Source organism: Eptesicus fuscus, chromosome 10 (genome assembly GCF_027574615.1).
Source record: "Eptesicus fuscus isolate TK198812 chromosome 10, DD_ASM_mEF_20220401, whole genome shotgun sequence".
In the NCBI taxonomy this organism is placed as follows: domain Eukaryota; kingdom Metazoa; phylum Chordata; class Mammalia; order Chiroptera; family Vespertilionidae; genus Eptesicus; species Eptesicus fuscus.
The window spans coordinates 79369011-79389068 of record NC_072482.1 but is presented as its reverse complement, the minus strand read 5'-3'; the positions used below and the strand labels follow the sequence as shown (position 1 = coordinate 79389068).

Genomic DNA, 20058 nt, shown 5'->3' with positions numbered 1-20058 from the left:
ACTAGCCGGGCTGGAAAATTAAAATTTGACATACCAACAAATTTATTCAATATTGATATAACTACAAAATTTTATATATAACATGTGAACTTTAATATAACAGAATTTGGCCTTTAGAAACTAGCTTACACATTAACCAAGTTACTCTTTGCTTATCTGTTCTACACTATGTAATGTTACACCAGCAGACACCCCTCCCATAGCTTTTACCATGTATAAACAGATTACTCCTCCCTAGACAAAGTGGGGGGAAAAACACACAAAAGTTTCCACCCAGAAAAAAAGTTAACAAGTTTATCCAGTTCTAAAGTATCAGCAGATATAATACTAGAAATAGGACCTGGGCAACTCTGAAATCTTTTACCTAAGTAATATAACAGAAACTTAACAGTGTTGACTGAAAGACCACACAGGTTTCTTATTAAATGTTGTTTTAGTGGGTCTCAGATTCTGTGACAGATTTTTGGTCAAGTTGTTTCCATGAAAAAGTACTGATTTTAAAAACTAATAACTTAAAAACTGCCACACACACAAAAAAAGAACCAAATGGTCCACAAAATATTTTCCTTTCCTTTTGAAGTTTTTGTGATGCATTGTAATCCTTAACTAATCTTTTACTATTAAACTTAAGTGGCCCATTAGACCAGTTCTGAGACCATTCTTCCACCACTGGTTAAGACTGGGTGGCAGTAATTGGGAATAATATTCACTTAGACTTCTGAGCTTTTCGGGCAGACTTGGTGACTTTGCCAGCTCCAGCTGCCTTCTTGTCTGTGCTTTGATGACACCCACAGCAACTGTCTGTCTCATGTCATGAACAGCAAAACGGCCCAGAGAGGGGGTAGTCAGAGAAGCTCTCGACACACATGGGCTTGCCAGGAACCATATCAAGAATGGCAGCATCACCAGATTTCAAAAACTTAGGGCCATCTTCCAGCTTTTTCCCAGAATGATGATCAATCTTCTCCTTCAGCTCAGCAAATTTGCAAGCGGTATGAGTTGTGTGATAATCCAGCACCAGGTGCATATCCAGCACTGATCTGGCCTGGGTGGCTCAGGATAATCACCTGAGCTGTGAAGCCAGCTGCTTCCACTGGTGGGTCATTTTTGCTGTCACCAGCCACATTGCCACAGAGAACATCGTTGACAGACATGTTCTTGACATGGGAGCCCACATTGTCTCCAGGAAGAGCTTTACTCAAAGCTTCATGGTGCATTTCAACAGACTTTACTTCACTTGTAATGTTGAGTGGAGCACAGGTGACCACCATGCTGGGTTTGAGAACACCAGTGTCCACTCTGCCCACAGGGACAGTCCCAGTACCACCAGTTTTGTAGACATCCTCGGGGGCCAGACACAGGAGCTTGTCGGTTGGATGAGTTGGTGTAGGATGCAAACCACAGCTTCAAGCAGCACGGTTCCACTGGCATTGCCATCTTTACGGGTGACTTTCCATCCCTTGAACCACAGCATATTAGCACTTGGCTCCAGCATGTTGTTCCTATTCTAAGCAGAATTATACTTTAGAATCTCATAGTGCTATGCCCTTTAATTATTTTTCTTTTCTTGTCTTTGAATATGTATGATATGATGATAATATAGGAATATAAGCTTATGTATATTCATTTTCAATGTCATTAATCCATAAAATTTATTCTTTTTTATTTAAAAATGCAATTTAATCCTACTTTGATAAAGTACATATTATTCTGAATTTAGTTATTTAGTAGTGTCAAGATTTGATGGACAAGAATATATTAGTCTGAAGAAATTACTAATTAAAACAGTTTTATTTTCCCTATGCTATATTGTAGATAAATGGATGAACTTGTATATCTGAGCTATTAGTAAGAAAACGTATACAAATTCAAGGTAATATTAATAACTTTAAACTTATAAATGTGAAATATATAATTTAGTGGTTTAAGATGAATATTTGATATAACAATTGAGAATGGCCCTTCTGAGTCCCCCCTTTCACTGAGGAGAAAGCATGAGATGATATTGAGAGCTTGATTTGATTCAATCTTACAGCAATAAAGACTGAGTAACTTATGTAGGTTATTGAACTGAACTAAGTAAATAAAACTAAATTCCAATAAAAGTATGAACTTTTGAAATGGAATATAATATTATATAGAGATATAAAAATATATATATGGAAGCTACAGTTAAAATTAAATTTTTAGAAAGAAATATAACTATTGAAAATCTTGTGTAAATGCAAGAAACATGTGAAAAAAGATAAATTGTTCATTTGACTCTAGAAGGATTTGTTGAACTGTGATAATTTATTAATTTATTAAAATCTACAAATATTTATTGAACATCTGCAGTATAACACATTGCTCTTTGTTCTGGCATAAAGTTCTATAAGACCTTCTCTACCTTCAGTGAAATCACATGTTCATAAAGATCAAATTAATTTAATACAATGTTAAAAGTGATGATAAAGCTAATATAGCACATATGCTCTTAATGAGTAGATATGCGAACTATAAATTACAACATTAATAATAATGCTAATATTATGAAATATGCTAGTATAATATCAATGTTTAAAACTACTGCTTTATTATATTCACATATTTTATATCAAGCAAGCAATGTATCAAGACTAATGACAGAAAAAATGTTGTCATGAAGGTCACTAAAGTTTCAATCAATGAGAAAACAGAACCATAGTTTGTCCCTCTGAATTTGCTTTATTTAAACATGAGAAAACAAGTATTTTGCCCAGTTAAGGGTGTGAAAAGTAAAAGTTCTTGGGTAGCAAAAGAGATTATGAAGGGGGTGGGAGAGATTGAAGAGTGTCAAGCAAAGACCTATTCTAAATTCATGGCTCCTGTGTACCTCAGGAGTTCAAACCACGACTGTTACTTCACACCCAGTCTACCTACATTGGCCCTTTGCCTTTATTGTGCCCTAAGCATTCACTTCCTCATTTTTTACCCTCATATCATCTCATGCTTTCTCCAGTGAAAATGGGACTTGGGAGTGCCATTCCAGAACATTTGAGAACACAGAGCATTATTCCCCCTGGTTCTCCACTGCATACCTTCATGGTACCTGTAAGAAACCGACAGATCCTCCATGAGAAATTCTAATTGAGGACTACATGCAGCAAAGATCAAACTTACAGATTACACATCTCTATATGTATAAAAGCCTAATATGCAAATTGTCCCCATGGGAGTTCGACGGGGAGACCGATCACTTGCTATGACGTGCGATGACCACCATGGTGCAGTGCAGAATGAAGGAAGGCCCAGGCAGGCAGCTGGCAGCCAGGGAAGGGAGGCCCCGACCAGCAGCCAGAAGACCCCGATTGGCCCTGATCACCAGCCAGGCCTAGGGAACCTACCCATGCACGAATTTCATGCACTGGGCCTCTAGTCTATTATAAGTCCTTATTATCAGTAGGTTTGTATTGTCTTCATACATAAGCATTGGCAGAAATAAACAAGTATCCCACTGTTCCAGATTAGGGAGTCACTGCCAGTCTGGTACCTGGGTTATTTATTCCTTGAGAAAGTTTAACTTCCTCTCTTATTTAAATGAGTCACTCTGAAGGAACTTTACTCTATCCTTCTCCCTCCCAAATTCAGTATTATTGTTCCCATCTTCTGGGACAAATATTGTGACCCTTCTCAGTGTCTTTTTGGTGATGATAGAACTCATTCCAGCCCCAGTAATCTTGAATACTCTCGGATCAAACTACAAAATCTTTCCTGATGCCTTTGAAACAAAATATATATATATATATAAATATATATATATATATATGAACAAACAAACATTTAAGCCTCTAGCTTCCTGGAATTATACCTCTCACTGATTTCTAAGTCAACTCATATATGTATTCTTCATGTGAGCAGCATGGTAAAGGCACAATGCTGGTGCCATGCAAAAATTCTCCCACTTTCAAACTTTAGGAAAATAATATAAATGGGAATTAACCATAAAGGAATAGTAAAACTGATTTTTATGGAATGAATTTTTATTTCTTGAGCCACATTTTCCAAAGCAAGCCCCAGAATATCCTGTGGGATGATTCATAAAACACAAAGGGTTTTTTGGCTTACTAAATGCAGTATAATAAATATAAACTATATATCATGTTTTACATTCAATACACTTTAACATAATACTCTCTCTTATATGTCCTATTGAAGAAATCTGCTTGACATAATATTTCCCAAGTTTATGTTGAAGTGCATTAGTGAGGAGCTCAAGGTCTGCAGTCAGATCATATCCTGACTCTGGCATACTTTAGCTATGTGACCTTGGACCAATTATATAATCTTCTGTTTCTAAATTCCATAATCTACAAAGTGGGAATAATAATAACAATAACTGCCTCACAGTTTTCTTCTGAGGGTTGAATAAATTAATGTATATCAAGTGCTTTGAATAGTACTTATAAGTACTCAAAAATTATGTGTGATTTGAATTGACTTTGATATCCTTTTTTACATGTAGCATCTACTATATATATATATTATTGAGTTCAGAGAGGAAGGGAGAGGGAGAGAGAGATAGAAACATCAATAATGAGAAAGAATCATTGGTTCGCTGCCTCTTGCATGCCCCCCACTAGGGATTGACCCCGTAACCCAGGCATGTGCCCTGACCAGGAATTGAACCCTGACCTCCTGGTTCATAGGCCAATGCTCAACTACTGAGCCACGCCGACTGGGCTACATGTAGCGCCTATTAATAGCTTGTTATTACTAATGTATTTATTACTATTAATTCTGAAATGCTGGTTATGCATTAGCTGTTGTTTTAGTCAGATTGAGCTGCTATAACAAAATACCACAGTTGAATGGCTTAAACAACAAACATTTATTTCTCACAGTTATGGATGCTAGGAAGTCCAAGATCAAGGTGCTGGCAGACCCTGTGTCTGGTGAGGATCCACTTTCTGGCTTGTAGATGACTGTATTCTTCTTGTATCTTCACATGGTGGGGAGCAGAGAGCAAGTGAGCGACATTCCATATATTTTTTTAGAAGGGCACTAATCACATTCATGAGGGCACCACTTTCATGACCTAATTACTGCACAAAGGCTCCACCACCTAATATCATCATATCAGAAGTTAGAATTTCAACATATGGATTTTAGGGGAGGGTACATAAATATCCAGTCAATAACAGCTATACTACCAATTCTTATTCTAAAGATAAACAAACAGACATAGATTAAATCATTTCATTCAGTCAGCCAATATTTACATAGCAAGATGAAAATATCAGACATATTTTGTAGGTAGAAGGTACACAGCATAAAAACCTTGGTCAGTCTGTCTGACTTCAAGGCATTGCCAGCAATGGATGGGCTTAACTGTCTTCTTGCATTTATTTAAGATACTTGAGACATTAAACATGAACATCAGCTATCAAAATCTTAATTGCAGAAGGCAAATCTATTATGTTTGGGCACTTGGCACACATAAGAGTACTTACTGTCTATGGACAGTTTTCCATGGCTGATTGCATCAGGATAAATGCCTGCCCCAAGGATGGATGGTCAGCTGCCTGATGAGTTCTTTCAATAGGGTTAATAGTGATAAAACAATTCTGAACTTTCTTTTAGGGCATCTGAATATCAGACATACTAAGAAGGAATCTTCAACCTCATGAATTCAGTATGAAGAATCAGAACATTGCTAACTCACCATAAGGTTAAGTCACAGGCTCAACACACTCCTGATAGAACAAAAAGAGTCAGGTGTATCTTATTTTTACTAGAGCTACTACTATATTGTAGTTTCTATGAAGTCTGACTTGTTGCTGTTCATATTTTTCTTTCTGTCATGCATCCTTTTGGAAGAGGGAAATTTTGACTAGCTAAGACAGTGCAAAGATGCTAACACTTTCTCTGATCCTACTTATCACAAATATCAGTATTCATATATGTAAAGTATCTTGTTTTCTAACTAGAGAAGAAGGAAAGAATTTTAGTTATGGGTAGGAATTTTTTGAAAGAAAGAGGATAGAGAAAAAAGCTTCTTTAATTTTGAGCTCATTACTATTTAACAGGGAATTAACTCAGTGAAAGGGGCTATAAAGACATATAAATTCCTCCATCCTATTGGAAGAACTGTGTGGTATCCAAGGCGGGAAATTATGACCAAATTTGATGGAACTACTTGTGTAGGTGCCATGAGTCTAGGGGCTCTGCAGAGCAGGGCCGATGCTCACAGCAGTTGTTAGTGAAGAGGTTATTTTTCCCAGATCTGCATTCAACGCGACATCCTTCTGGTCTTTAGAAGTCAGTTCTAAAGCTTGGGGCATTGGATTATAATGGCTAGAAGCAGCAGCTCTTTTCCAAGGCCTTTTGCAGTCGCAGGTATGGATATCATAAGCCCAAAGGAGAACTGAAGATGAATATAAACATGACATACTGACTCCAGTTGACAGACTGCTTCCTAAGCACAGTGAAACTTTCTTTGAACACTTCCAAAAAACAGTTAAAAACCTAGAGAACAAGAGGAGGAGAGCTTTCTTCTGATTAGGCAGCAAGGACAGAGGATGATGATTAAATAACTTTCCATTTTTAAAAATAAGTCTGTTAAGTCTTGGGAATACTAGTTATAATTAAAATAAATCCCTATCAACTGAGATAATATCAGCATATCCTAAAAGATTACTTCCAACCTGAAAGAGCTTAACTAACATAATTATATGGTGCACTGCCTACAAGAAGTGACTACCGACAGCAGTATTGAGAGTATTTTTCTACTAAATTAAAATGGGCATAGAAAAGACTGAGAGTTATTCATTGATTGATTGCCATTCAAACCAGAAAGGACGGCAATCAAAGAAATAAAAAGCAAAGAATCACGTGGTAGAAATTCTCATAGAAATAAACATTTGAATTTGTACAATATAACAAATTAACAGTTGCTATAAAAATATATGTACTTCTTTCTACTTACCCTTTTATTTTGAAAACAACAACACTGTAGACTCACTAGAAGTTGCATAAATGAGGGTCCAGGTATCCATCATCCAGCTTCTGTCAGTGGTGACATCTTACACAGTCCAGTATCCAGACCAGGATGTTTATACTGGCAAATAAAAATAACTAAACCAATTCCTCAAATACCACAAACCACTCAAGTTCACCAAAGATTAAGTAGATAATTTGAATGCTTCTGTACATGTTACAAAAATTGATCTGTAATTTAAAAGCTTTTGGAAAACAAATTTCCAGATGATTTTACTGAAGAATTCTACCAAGTGCTGAAAGAAGAATACCGGTTCTACACAATCTTTTATAGAAACAGAAGAAAATAGTTCCCAACACATTTTATTGAGGCTAGCACTACTCTAATACCAAAAGCAGAAGAAGATGTACAAAAAAGCAAACACTTTCTTATGAACATAGACACAAAAGTTCTCAAAATATTGGCAAATCGAATCAGCAATACACTTAAGAACTATACACAATAGTCAGTTGGATTTTATTCCAGCTGTGCAAGTCTAGTTCAACACTCAAAAATTCATCAATGTATCTGCATGCTAAAAACTACAAAACCATGTTGAAAGAAATAAAGATCTATATAAAGGGAGAGGGAAACTACGTTCATAGATTGGAAAATAACGTAATAAAGATATCAATTCTTTACAAATTGACCTATAAACTAAAGACCATTCCCATCAAATTGTCAACAAGATTTTTTTATATACATAGGCAAATATATCTTAAAATATCTTAAAATAAGTATGGAAAGACAACGGAACTAGAACAGACCAAGCAGTTTTGGAAAAGAAAAATAAAACTAGAGGAATCGCATTACCTAATTTAAATACACTGAAATATACATATATATTATATATTACAAATATAAGGGTGGGCAAAAGTATGTTTACAATTGTTTGTATGGAAAATAATACAATAGTCAATAAATAATAAAACAAGAATAGCTGTTTTGTGTACTCACTACTGTAAGCCTACTTTTGCCAACCCCTATATATATTTTAATACACTGTAAAAATATACATATACTTTCTGTGTCTCAACCTAACATGCTCAATCTTTCTAGATTTTAAATATATAAAAATACAATTATAATGATGAATGTGTTTCATGTTCTGTCTACTAATTTCAACATCTAATCCAGTTCTGGGTCAGTTACAATTGATTGCTTTTTCTCCTAACATAATTTCCTGGTTCTTTGGGTGCTTGTTAATTTTTTTGAATTGAATGACAGGAAATATAAATGTTACTTGGAAATATGAATATTACTTGGCTATATACTTCTGTATTTTTAGAAAAATTTGTGCTTTTTATTCTCAAGCCAGTTAAGATACTTTGAAACAGTTTGATCTGTTCTGGTCTTGTTTTTTAAAATTTGTTTATCAAGACAAGAGCAGCATTTAATCTAGGATTGATTTTTCTCCGTTACTGAGTCAAAACCCTTCTGAGTACTCTTACACAATGCACCTTGAGGTTTTCCAGCCTGGCTGGTGGGAGCAGGCACTACTTCTGGTCCTGGCTGAGCATCGAGTACCGGTCCCTCTAATTCTCAGATGTTTTTGTTTTCCTGGGCCTTGGCTGTCTCCTCACATTCATACACTAGTGAGTCCTTGTCAGGATGCTAGAGGCGAACGCTCCACAGTTCTCTGGGGTTCACTCTCGGTGAAGTTACCTTCTCACTGATACTTTTTCCTTTGACCCTTATGTCATCTTGGTCTTTCTGGATTTTCAGCTCTGTTTCTCCTCCACCCAGGGAGGGTGCCAATCTCCTTCTGTGTAACCCCTCCCTGCACAGAAGCCAGGAAATTCTTTCAAGGCAGCAAGCTGGGGCAGTAGAATTTATTATCTTCCATCTCTCAGGAATCACTGCCTGATATATTGCAATATTGTTTCATATATTTTTATTTGCTTTTATAGGTTGTTTTAAGTAGAAGGGTGAAGTGTAGTCCTGTTACTTCTTGTTCAGATGGGAAAGTCAGTACCACCATCCTATTTTTTACCTAAATATTTTAAAAAATATATATTGTTTTATTGATTTCAGAAAGTAAGGGAGAGGGAGAGAGAGATAAAAACATCAATGATGAGAGAGAATCATTGATAAGCTGCCCTGACCTGTCATCAAACTGCAACCTCTCAGTTTATAAGTCTGTGCTCAACCGCTGGGCCACACCAGCCGGGCTACCTGAACATTTTTAATGTTTTTTTTTTACATCCACTCCCTTCCTCTATTTTCAATCTCTTCTAGAAAATTCCTTTAGGTGAAACCAAAGTAATTTTTAAAAGTATGTAGTTGAGCAAGAGCTCTGCTAAAAAATTCTTCGTGGCTTCTCAAAACATGTAGCATGAAGAATAAGCTCTAATAAAAACTTAATATGATTTAGAGGTCTTCCATCCAATCTGGCCTTATTCCCTCCAATCCAATACCTTCCAAGTCTTTCTTTTATACCCTGTCCTCCAGCTACTTAACTTGGAGCCCTTCAAAAGTGTGAGACAGCCTTGCATCGTTAGATGATGACACATTTTGGTCCCCGTCTCCTAGCTATCCCTTACTCATTCTTTGCTTCTTCAGTTAAAGTATACTTTCTCTAGATTTAACTCAGTACTTAGCACATAACAGGCACTTAATATTTCCTATAGCATTTTATTATTTGGGGTTGTTATGGGGAGGATGAAGTTGAGAACAGAGAGCGATCCTCGATATTTTTGACATTTTACTTTTAAAATTAAATGAATTCTGAATACAATTACGTTACTATGGCTTATAGTCTAAGTGTCTTTTATTTCTACTGAATAGTTCTGAGTATAGCTGTTTTCAACAACTCAGGTTTGCAATGGGGTTTATCCACCTTCTTTCTCATCACTCCTACTGAGTCATCTGGCCTTTCTCCAGGGCTTTTTGTTTAGTTCCAGAATTCACCCAATTCAAGGTTGGCATAACTATTTAATTTTATTTCAGGAAAGGTCCTTCTACTCCTTTTCCAGGCCAGCTGGCATCTTCTTAACATCTTTCCCAGTATTCCTGGCCTATCTCATATTCCAGGTTCCTCTTCCCTTGGCTTCTTCTCAGAACACGCCAGATTCTCTAATGAGGCAAAGGCTATTTGTCTTGACTGGTGGTGGGCAGAATTCCTAGTCTTATTACAAACCACCAGGCAGAAATTATTTAATGAGAAAGAAAAGATGGCACTTACAACTTAAAAAAAATCAAAGGATCAAAATAAAGAACGAATATTTCATTTCTACACTTTAGATAAGAAGCATATTCTTATAAAAACTATGTTAGTTATTGACATATTAAACTATACTTTGAAACTTGTTTCGAAGGTATTTTTTTTATTTAAATGATTTTAAAGTATGCATACAATGATGTTTATTTTTTTTGGAAAAATTGTTATTTTTCTCTGTGTTTAATATTTGAATATAATCTGGATTAATATTTGAATCAAATATCAATTTATCATGAAATATTTGGTAAGTATTGTTATCTGCAAAGCACTGGGCTTAATTTGGGGGACATATAAGGGTCAACAATTGATCAACATGGTCTCTGCCTTATGTACTTATGTATGAATAGATCACCAGAAGGTAAGTTATTGGTACAGAGCTGAACTACAAAATTTTTGAACATCTGTAACACCTAGCTATGTTATATACCTACTAGGGGCCTGATGCATGAAATTTGTGCAAGAGTAGGCCTTCTTTCGCCCTGCTGCTGGCACCAGCTTCCCTCTGGCACCCGGGACCTGGGCTTCCCTCGCAGCCCCGGCTTCATCCGGAAGGTTGTGCGGAAGGACATCCTGTCTAATTAGCATATTACCCTTTTATTATTATAGATCATATCATTTTTTACTTTTACGAAACTTATAATATATTAATTAAAATTTGTCTTTGTTTGTATCCTTTTGTTTGTATTCCAGGGTACAGTTTGGATTGATATTTATCTTTTTTTTTTTATCATATGCCATCATCCCTGGCTCTTGCATAACTTATTTGTTTGTTTTTGTTTTCAAGCAATAATATAACAGATACCAGTTCACCTAACCCAGCTTACAAACCAGAACATTGAATGATCTGATCTCTGCCATCACTAACCCCTACCTAATTCTCATTACCTTCTAGTCACTATTATCTTGGACCATATGTGGATATTATCTTGCTATTAAAAATATGTCTTGTTCTAACCGGTTTGGCTCAGTGGATAGAGTGTCGGCCTGTGGACCAAAAGGTCCCAAGTTCGATTCCGGTCAAGGGCATGTACCTTGGTTGTGGGCACATCTCCAGTAGGAGGTGTGCAGGAGGCAGCTGATCGATGTTTCTCTCTCATTGGTGTTTCTAACTCTCTATCCCTCTCACTTCCTCTCTGTAAAAAATCAGTAAAATGTATTTTAAAAAAATATGTCTTAATCATCACTAAGTATGCTAGCAAGTAGATTTTTTTGCTTTAATTATTTAAATTTTATATAAATACATTATATAGTATTTTAACTTTTGCACTTATTTTTCCCATTTAAATTTAGATTGTTTCAATTCATTGGTGTTGTTTTATGTAATATTTATTCATTCATTATTTGACATTGTTGCATTGTGTGAATATACAATTTAGTCATCCATTTGTCTGTCAGTATACTTTTGATTGTTTATAAGATTTGCTATTACAAACATTACTCATATAAATATTCTGCATATATTTCTGGTTTACCTTTGCAATAGATATCCTTTGGTATAAAATTATCCGAGTTAACCACAAGTTTCCTAAAAGTAATCAGGAAAAATAGGAATGTTTTAGATTGAATTTTGTTATTATAAGAAGTAATGTATATCAGACAAATTCTATTTGCTGTGATGTATATGTGTATAGAAATGTAATATTAATACTTCCTTTTGAAAGTTATTTTTATCTGAAATATCATATTTGCTTTCCACGGATTAAACTTATCCTGCAAATGTTTTGTTGTTTTTAACTTATTTTATTTTCAAAGCTACACACAGTGTTCTTTTCCCTAATTTTTTTTTTAAGTTAAACACTAAGTTGTGTCTTACTCGATATCACTTGATGTGAACACAACATCCATTTCTGGACAGGACAAAGACATCTCTTGTTCAGCTAAGAATAGTAAGGCAAGAATAGTGACTAGATTTGATAAACTGAGAGAAATGAGGAATCATTGTCCAAATACCATTTTCTCATGTGATAAAACATAGAAGGATGAACAAGCAATTTCGCGTAAATGAATTCAGTGTTATCTGGTCAATGGTGATATCATTTGCCATGGCCTGTCTTATAAACTTAATTTGAGATTATCTTTTTGTTCTAACCTTTGTATTCAAATCATTCATGTTGTATCTTCTTTTACAAAATAAAACTGACTAAATTTATTTTTCATGATCAGGTAGGACATTTCTGATGTTTCCTGAAAGTGCTGAACAGATGATTCACTGTTGCTTCCTCTAGGGCTGGCTTTTTGCTCTAAAATTTTTAAGGTTGCATTTGTAACATTTCTTTACCACAAGGGTGCACTAAAAAGCCCATTAACACAAGAATCAGTTATTTAATTTTCTATAACTGCTTTATCCAGAGCAGTAAAAAGTTTCTGTTGGAGTCACATGAAGGTGTTCATACTCAAAGAACTTTCCTGCATTGTTAGAGATACTGGGCATAGGAGCAAAAAATGAATTCCCCCTCACAATTAAATGCATCAGAAAAGAATTTATTTATAAAAATTAATTATTGTTTTAGAATCTGTTTCATAGATTGTTTTATGTGTGAAAATGAATTTAGTCAGGCATTTTTTTTTTAATTCTTTGGCACTTAAAAATAATTTTTCTCTCTAAAAATAATTTTTAATTATTTGGGAGAAATAGTGATTGGATTTTAGCATATATTCTAATTGTGAACTGCAAAACTTCAATATATTATGTTAGCATTATTGTTTATTTTTTTCTTATTTAAACTTAATAAAATTGTATATTGGGTTTTTATGAGCCTTATATTAACCAAGAGACACTTTACATACTACACATACCAGCCTGGACTATTGGAATTGAGATTTGTTTTGTTTCTCAAAATAAACAAACAAATAAAAAATTATACCAATTGCCCTAGCTGGTTTTGCTCAATGGATAGAGAGTCAGCCTGCAGACTGAAGGGTCCAGGGAGGTGGACTCTGGTCAAAGGCACATGCCTGGGTTGTGGGCTGGATTCCCAGTAGGGCGCGTGCATGAGGTGGCCAATCAATGATTTTCTCTCATCATTGATGTTTCTATCTCCCTCTCCCTTCCTCTCTGAAAAACAAAAGAATTACACCAACAATAGTGTCCTACACCTAATTATGTCAATATATTAGAAACACACTGCATCACCTCTGTCACCTCATTGACAGAAAGTGGCATTTTGCTTTTAGATAAATCTTTGCAATTGTTGACATATAGATCTGCCACATCCTTTATTCTCCAGTGAGCATTATTTAGCTGCCTATTGTACGTCAGGCACTGTGAAAGAGCTTGGGGAATAATCAAGGTTAGTAACAATAGCAGCTACAAAGGCTCCTTTAAGGCATTCACCACATATTAGGTAAAGATGGAATTATTAGAAGGGAGTGTAGGGAGTCAAAGCTTTCTTCAATATCCATTGGAGAGTTTTCATTAGTAACAATCAGAATGATTTATTTGAAAGGTACACTATCTTATTGCATAATTTTAGGTTGGGCAGTAAAGAAGCACTAGGTTGGAATGGGGAAATTCTGGGTTTTAGTCTCAGCTCAATGAATAATATTTTGAAAAGTCAAAATATTCTGTTTCCTCATTTGTTAAATACAAAAGTTAAATGAGTTTTGAATTTGTAAAAAATTTAACATGCTATAATTCTACTTATGTGACTGCATAATTAAGAGATTTTTTCCTACTAAAATGCAAAACAACAACAACAACAACAAAAACCCTGAATTGCAAGCAACATTTGTAGTAATAGAACAATTAATATATTGTGGGCTTTGTATTTTGAACATAAAGACATTATTCATTTTTACAGTTTAGTTCAGCAGTAGGCATCCTTCCAATGTGATAGGCACAAAACGACCCTTTACATACAAAACAATCCTTTGAATATCACAACATTCCAGTCCACTGCTATTCATCGCTGTAAACTTCTTGATAGGCTAATTGGCTTGATGATGAAAAATAAGGAATATCATTCCAAGAAATTGTATTTCATATTGAAGTTTAATATTGTGAAATTTTATCAAGGACTTTCTTATTTCCTATCACCTGCCATCATCTTTAATTTATAATAAAAATGTTTATTATTAAAAAATGTCAAACACTAAAACAGAGAGAATGATATAATAAATTCCCATGTATTCATCATACTGTTAATAATGATCAATCCATGAGCAGTCTTCCTATCCACTCATGATTATTTGAAGGAAATCCCAATATTGCATCATGTCATCTATATAACTCAAGAGAAAAGCCTTAATGGTATTATATAGAGTTTACATTAAATTTATTAATTAACTTAAGGAGTACTGATGTCTTTATGGCACTGAGTCTTCCTGTCCAAGCTTACTTTTGTGTCTTTTTGAGTGATTTCAGTGTGTAAGGTTTGTGTATTTCTTGATATATATATTTCTTGATGTCTATATGTATGTGCATATGGGTAAGTATATTAATATACTGAGTGGCCAGATTATTATGATCTTTGAATGCATAATAATCTGGCCACTCAGTGTATATCCTATATAATAAAAGGCTAATATGCAAATTGTCCCCTTGACCAGGAGTTTGACCAGCAAGCAGGCCGGCCAACTGCCCAAGTCCCCTCCCCCTGGCCAGGCTGGCCAGCCCCCATCTATGCACAAATTCATGTACCAGGCCTCTAATCCTATCTAATAAAAGAGTAATATGCAAATTGACTGTCACTTTAACACACAAATGGTTGCCCCTATGTGGTCAAAGATCCTGCCCCCTTGTGGACACAAGATGGCCACCACAAGATGGCCAACAGGGGAGGGCAGTTGGGAGGGACCAGGCCTTCAAGGGAGGGCAGTTGTGGGCGATCAGGCCAGCAGGGGAGGGCAGTTCGGGGCAATCAAGCCTGCAGGGGAGGGCAGTTAGGGGTGACCAGGCCAGCAGAGGAGGGAAGTTGGGGGCAACCGGGCCTGCAGGGAAGGGCAGTTGGGGGGGACCCAGGCCTGCAGGGGAGGGCATTTGGGAGTGACCAGGCCTGCAGGGGAGGGCAGTTAGGGGCAATCAGGCTGGCACGGGAGCAGTTAGGCATCAATCAGGCTGGCAGCGGAGTGGTTAGGGGTTGATCAGGCTAGTAGGCAGAAGCGGTTAGGGGCAATCAGGAAGGCAGGCAGGCAAGCACTTGGGAGCCAGCAGTCCTGGATTGTGAGAGGGATCCCAGATTGGAGAGGGTGCAGGCTGGGCTGAGGGACCCTCCCCCCCCCCGCAAGAATTTCGTGCACCAGGCCTCTAGTATACATACACACACACACACACACACACACACACACACACACACACACACTGAGTGGCCAGATTATTATGTGTTCAGAGATCATAATAATCTGGCCACTCAGTGTACATCTATGTGTAATTTGTTAATCTAAGTATGCACATTTGCTATTATAAAAGGGATCAGCCAGTTCTTGTTTGTTTTGTAATGTTTTATCCTCTTATCTAGAAATGATCTTGTAAATTTTCTTCTTAGCTCTAAAGATATAGGTATTATATAAAGGTTTTCCTGATCTGGAACTTAAAATTAACCTCACTTTCTTATGCTATATTATCTTTAATACTAGAGGCCCAGTGCACAAAATTTGTGCACTGGAGGGGGCTGTCCCTCAGCCTGGCCTGCACCCTCTCCCATCTGGGACTACTCGGGGGATGTCCAACTGCCAGTTTAGGGAATGGGTGTAAGCCAGCAGTAGGACATCCCTCTCACAATCAGGGACTGCTGGCTCCCAACCAGTCGTCTGCCTGCCTACCTGATTGCCCCTAACCGCTTTTGCCTGCCAGCCTAATCACTTCCTAACTGCTCCCCTGCTGGCCTGATTGATGCCTAACTGCTCCCCTGCCGGTCCGTTTGCCCCCAACTGTCCTCTCTTTCTGGCCCACTCACCCCCAACTGCCCTCCCCTGCCAGCCATCTTGTGATGACGTGGGGCAGCCATCTTGTGATGACACAAAGGTGAGACACCACTTAGGCTTTTATTAATATAGATGATTTGTATTTTTTTGATAATATTTTTATTTTTTTTTGCTTCAGTATTTGCCATTGAGATGGGTTGTAGTGTGTGTGTGTGTGTGTGTGTGTGTGTGTGTGTGTGTTTTAATTGTTGCCAGTTGGGGAATCAATGCTACACTTCTTTCATAAAATGAATTTAGAAGGTTTTCCCCCCCTATCATATGAAATAGTTGCAATAGAATAATTTCATGTTTTAAAGAACTGGTAGAATTCCTTGTTTATTTTTGTTGTTTGTTTTTATTTATTTAGTATTTAATGGGTACCAAGTGAGCAGGAACCATTTTGTCTCTTATATTTGACAAATGATATGTTTAAGCTTTCTAATGGGGTCAATTTTGCTAAGTTGCACTTTTGGGCAAGAATTATTCTTCTCATCTTGAAGAAATACGTTAGCTCAGAATTGTGTACATTAATCACATTATTTTTTAACACCCCTAGTTTTCACAATATTTCCTCTCTTATCTATGTGTCACTTATTTTTCTTTTTTCTTTGGTTATTTCAGCTAGTGTTGTGGCCCTAGCTCTTTCACTTCACACTCTTGCACTCCACCCATACTGACCTTCTTACAGGTTATCTAACATGCCATACTGTGTTTTCATCTGTGACTTTGTACATATTGTACCTGCAATATTCATTAACTACCCTACCCCCTATTTGATTGGGTTACTATTTTTTTCATCTTTCACATCCCATTTTAAAGTTATAGCTTCCTTTAGAAAACCTCACTGGCCTGGCCTGTGTGGCTCAGTGGTTGAGGTGGACCTAAGAACCAGGAGGTCACAGTTCGATCCCTGGCACATGCCCAGGTTGCAGGCTCAATCTCCAGTGGGGGGCATGAAGGAGGCAGCCGATCAATGATTCTCATCATTGATGTTTTTATCTCTCTCTCCCTCTCTCTTCTTCTCTGAAATCAATAAAAATGTATTTTTTTTAAAAGAAAGCCTCACTGAACCCTGAAATCTTAAAGCATTGCCCTGACCATGTGCTCTTATTGAGCTTTGTACATTTTCTAATTTAAGAATTAACACTATAAGTAATTGCTTCTATCCTCTATAAAAGATTGTAAGCAATGGGAGAAAGGACTTTTTTCTAATTTTTTTGGGGGGTCTGGCCTATAATATCTCCTGAGTAAATAATTATTGAATGAATCAATAAATAAATGCTAACATAGGACCAAGATAGCTTTGAACTCAGGTAGCATGCTCAAAGAAAGCTTTATGAATATCACAGTGACACTGATTATTTTCCTCTTCCCAAAGAACTCCATGCCACGTTTCCTGGTTAGCCTGCATTCTGTTTTGAGACACACGGTTACTGTTCGCTTCCTCTAACATTTCAAAAAAAATCATGGAATCATATTACAAAAAATTCTTTTATAAACATTTGTGAAATTCACCTTCCTTCTGGCACAGCAATGATAGACTTCTACCTAGGACCTAACTAAAGCCAGGCCCTTCCAGCCCTATGATTTTATCTTAAATGAAAATAAAATGTATTCTATTGACTGATATGCTAACATAAGAGGCAAATTTCCTGGGCTCCTTGCCCGGATCAACCTCAGACTTTTTTATATAAAAAGTGCACACTTTTATTGCGGCCCAGCTTCTTCCACTTAAAGTGGGGAGACAATTACTTTCCCCATAATTGCTTAATATGGTTGTTGAGAGGATTGGCATCATGCAATATTTTCTTTTCTTTTTATTATTGACACTAATAAAAAATCAGAACTGTCTCTGAGTGTACCTTCACATTAGATAGAAGAAGAACAAGCATAGCCAAACCTGGCTGGTGGAAAGGGTAGGTCACAGCAACTGGGTAAAGGAGAGGACAAAAATAATTCCACTTCGGTCATATAACAAAGTATTGTATTGATTTTCAACGTAAAGAAATGAAGTTGCTTTAAAGTAAAAACAAAATTTGAAATGAATGTGTGATGGAGACATCCGTAGTTCATTAACAAGTGAAAGTGATTTGCCAAAGTTTTACTAATAAAAGTTACAAATGAAACCTTGAATGCAAATTATAAGTTCAAATAGCCAGTTACCAAGTTTAACCGTTAGAGAATTTGACCCAAAACAGCTGCATTTTGACTGGGGGTGGGAGGCTGGGGGTGGGACAAGATGGCTTTAATACTAAATCTTTGGTAGTCTGAATTAAATACAGCAGGAACAACTTGGAAAAGCTAGCTGTCACACAAGGAGGGAATTATATTTGAGAAGGAGGTACAGGCTCATTAATGAGACTGAATAGTTAGAAGGGGTGTCAGACAGAAGTGCTTATTTTTGATTAAAGATTTATGTCATATTATATATTGAAATAGAAATAGCACGCATTTCAATATAAGGTGACTAGAAAAAATACAAAGTAACACCAGTCACGTTGCCCCAGAAAAATAATGTCCTAAAATCTCTATTTTTGTCATAGTACCTTTGCCCCCCACCTGTGGGAAAGAAAAGGTGATGAGCAGAACCTGCTATGATCCCCCACAGAACATTTAGGAGTCAGCAGCTCAAAGTGACAGACCAAGTTACAGAAAGTTAGTGGAGATACAATTGGATAAATAAAAGCTATTTGTTCTTTCAGAACTTAAGAGTATGTAAACTAAGAAGCAAAATTTTATAAAGTCTAAAATCCCAACCATAGAGGAGAAGTAAGGCAGCTTGATTTAGAGTAAAAAATAAAACAATAAGAGTATAAAGAATGAACACATAATACAATTACTGATGTTCTTTGTTCTCTCTCGGTCATTTCTTAGCTTTCAGAGATGAAAGACTGATGTGTTAGGAAGTAAGCAAAATAAAAGCAGTAAGGGAAAAACTAGCATTGCCACCAACACCAAAAAAAACCCCAAAACAATTAAATTGATATGATCTACACTAATAAAAAAGAAACATGCAAATTGACCGTACCTCCGCTACACCCACAAGCCACGCCCACCAGCTAATCACGAGCAAGTGTACAAATTAATGCAATCAGATGGCTGCAACCACAGAGCAAGCAGGAGGCTAGGGTTTTCCTGACAATGGAGAAAGCCAAGCTTCCTGCCTGCTCTGGCCAGCCCTGGCCTCCGCTCAAAGCTACAAAGTTTCAATTATAGAAGATAAATAAATCCCAACAAAAATGGTGGCAACCTTGGAGTTGGAGAGAGCAGGAGGCTTGAGTTGCCCCTGGCGATGGAGGAAGCCAAGCTTCCCACAGCCCTGGCCTGCCCTGGCCTCTGCTCAAGGCTACAAAGTTTCAATTATAGAAGATAAATAAATCCCAGATACCAGGGCTTCTGCTTGGGTCGCCGGGGGGCGTGGCTGGCCTGCAAACCACACAGGCCCCTCACCCAGGCTGCCACATGCCCCCAGGGAACCCCCACCCTGATCCAGGACACCCTTCAGGGCAAACCAGCCTGCCCCCACCCGTGCACCAGACCTCTATCCTATATAATAAAAGAGTAATATGCAAATTGACTGTCACTCCAACACACAAATGGCTTCCCCCATGTGGACACAAGATGGCCACCACAAGATGGCTAGTAGGGGAGGGAAGTTGGGAGGATCCAGGCCTGCAAGGGAGGGCAGTTGGGGGCAATCAAGCCTGCAGGGGAGGCAGTTAGGGGTGACCAGGTTGGCAGAGGAGGGAAGTTGGGGGTGACCAGGCCTGCAGGGGAGGGCAGTTAGGGGCAATCAGGCTGGCAGGGGAGCAGTTAGGCATAAATCAGGCTGGTAGGGGAGTGGTTAGGGGGTCATCAGGCTGACAGGCAGAAGCAGTTAGAGGCAATCAGGAAGGCAAGCAGGTGAGCAGTTGGGAGCCAGCAGTCCCGGATTGTGAGC

At 37.3% G+C, this 20058-nt stretch overlaps 1 pseudogene; it reads right to left on the bottom strand.

The window, feature by feature from the left end:
• Window positions 1–706: 706 nt before the first annotated feature.
• On the bottom strand, window positions 707–12083 carry LOC103285160 (elongation factor 1-alpha 1-like; annotated as a pseudogene).
• Between the last annotated feature and the right edge of the window lie 7975 nt (window positions 12084–20058).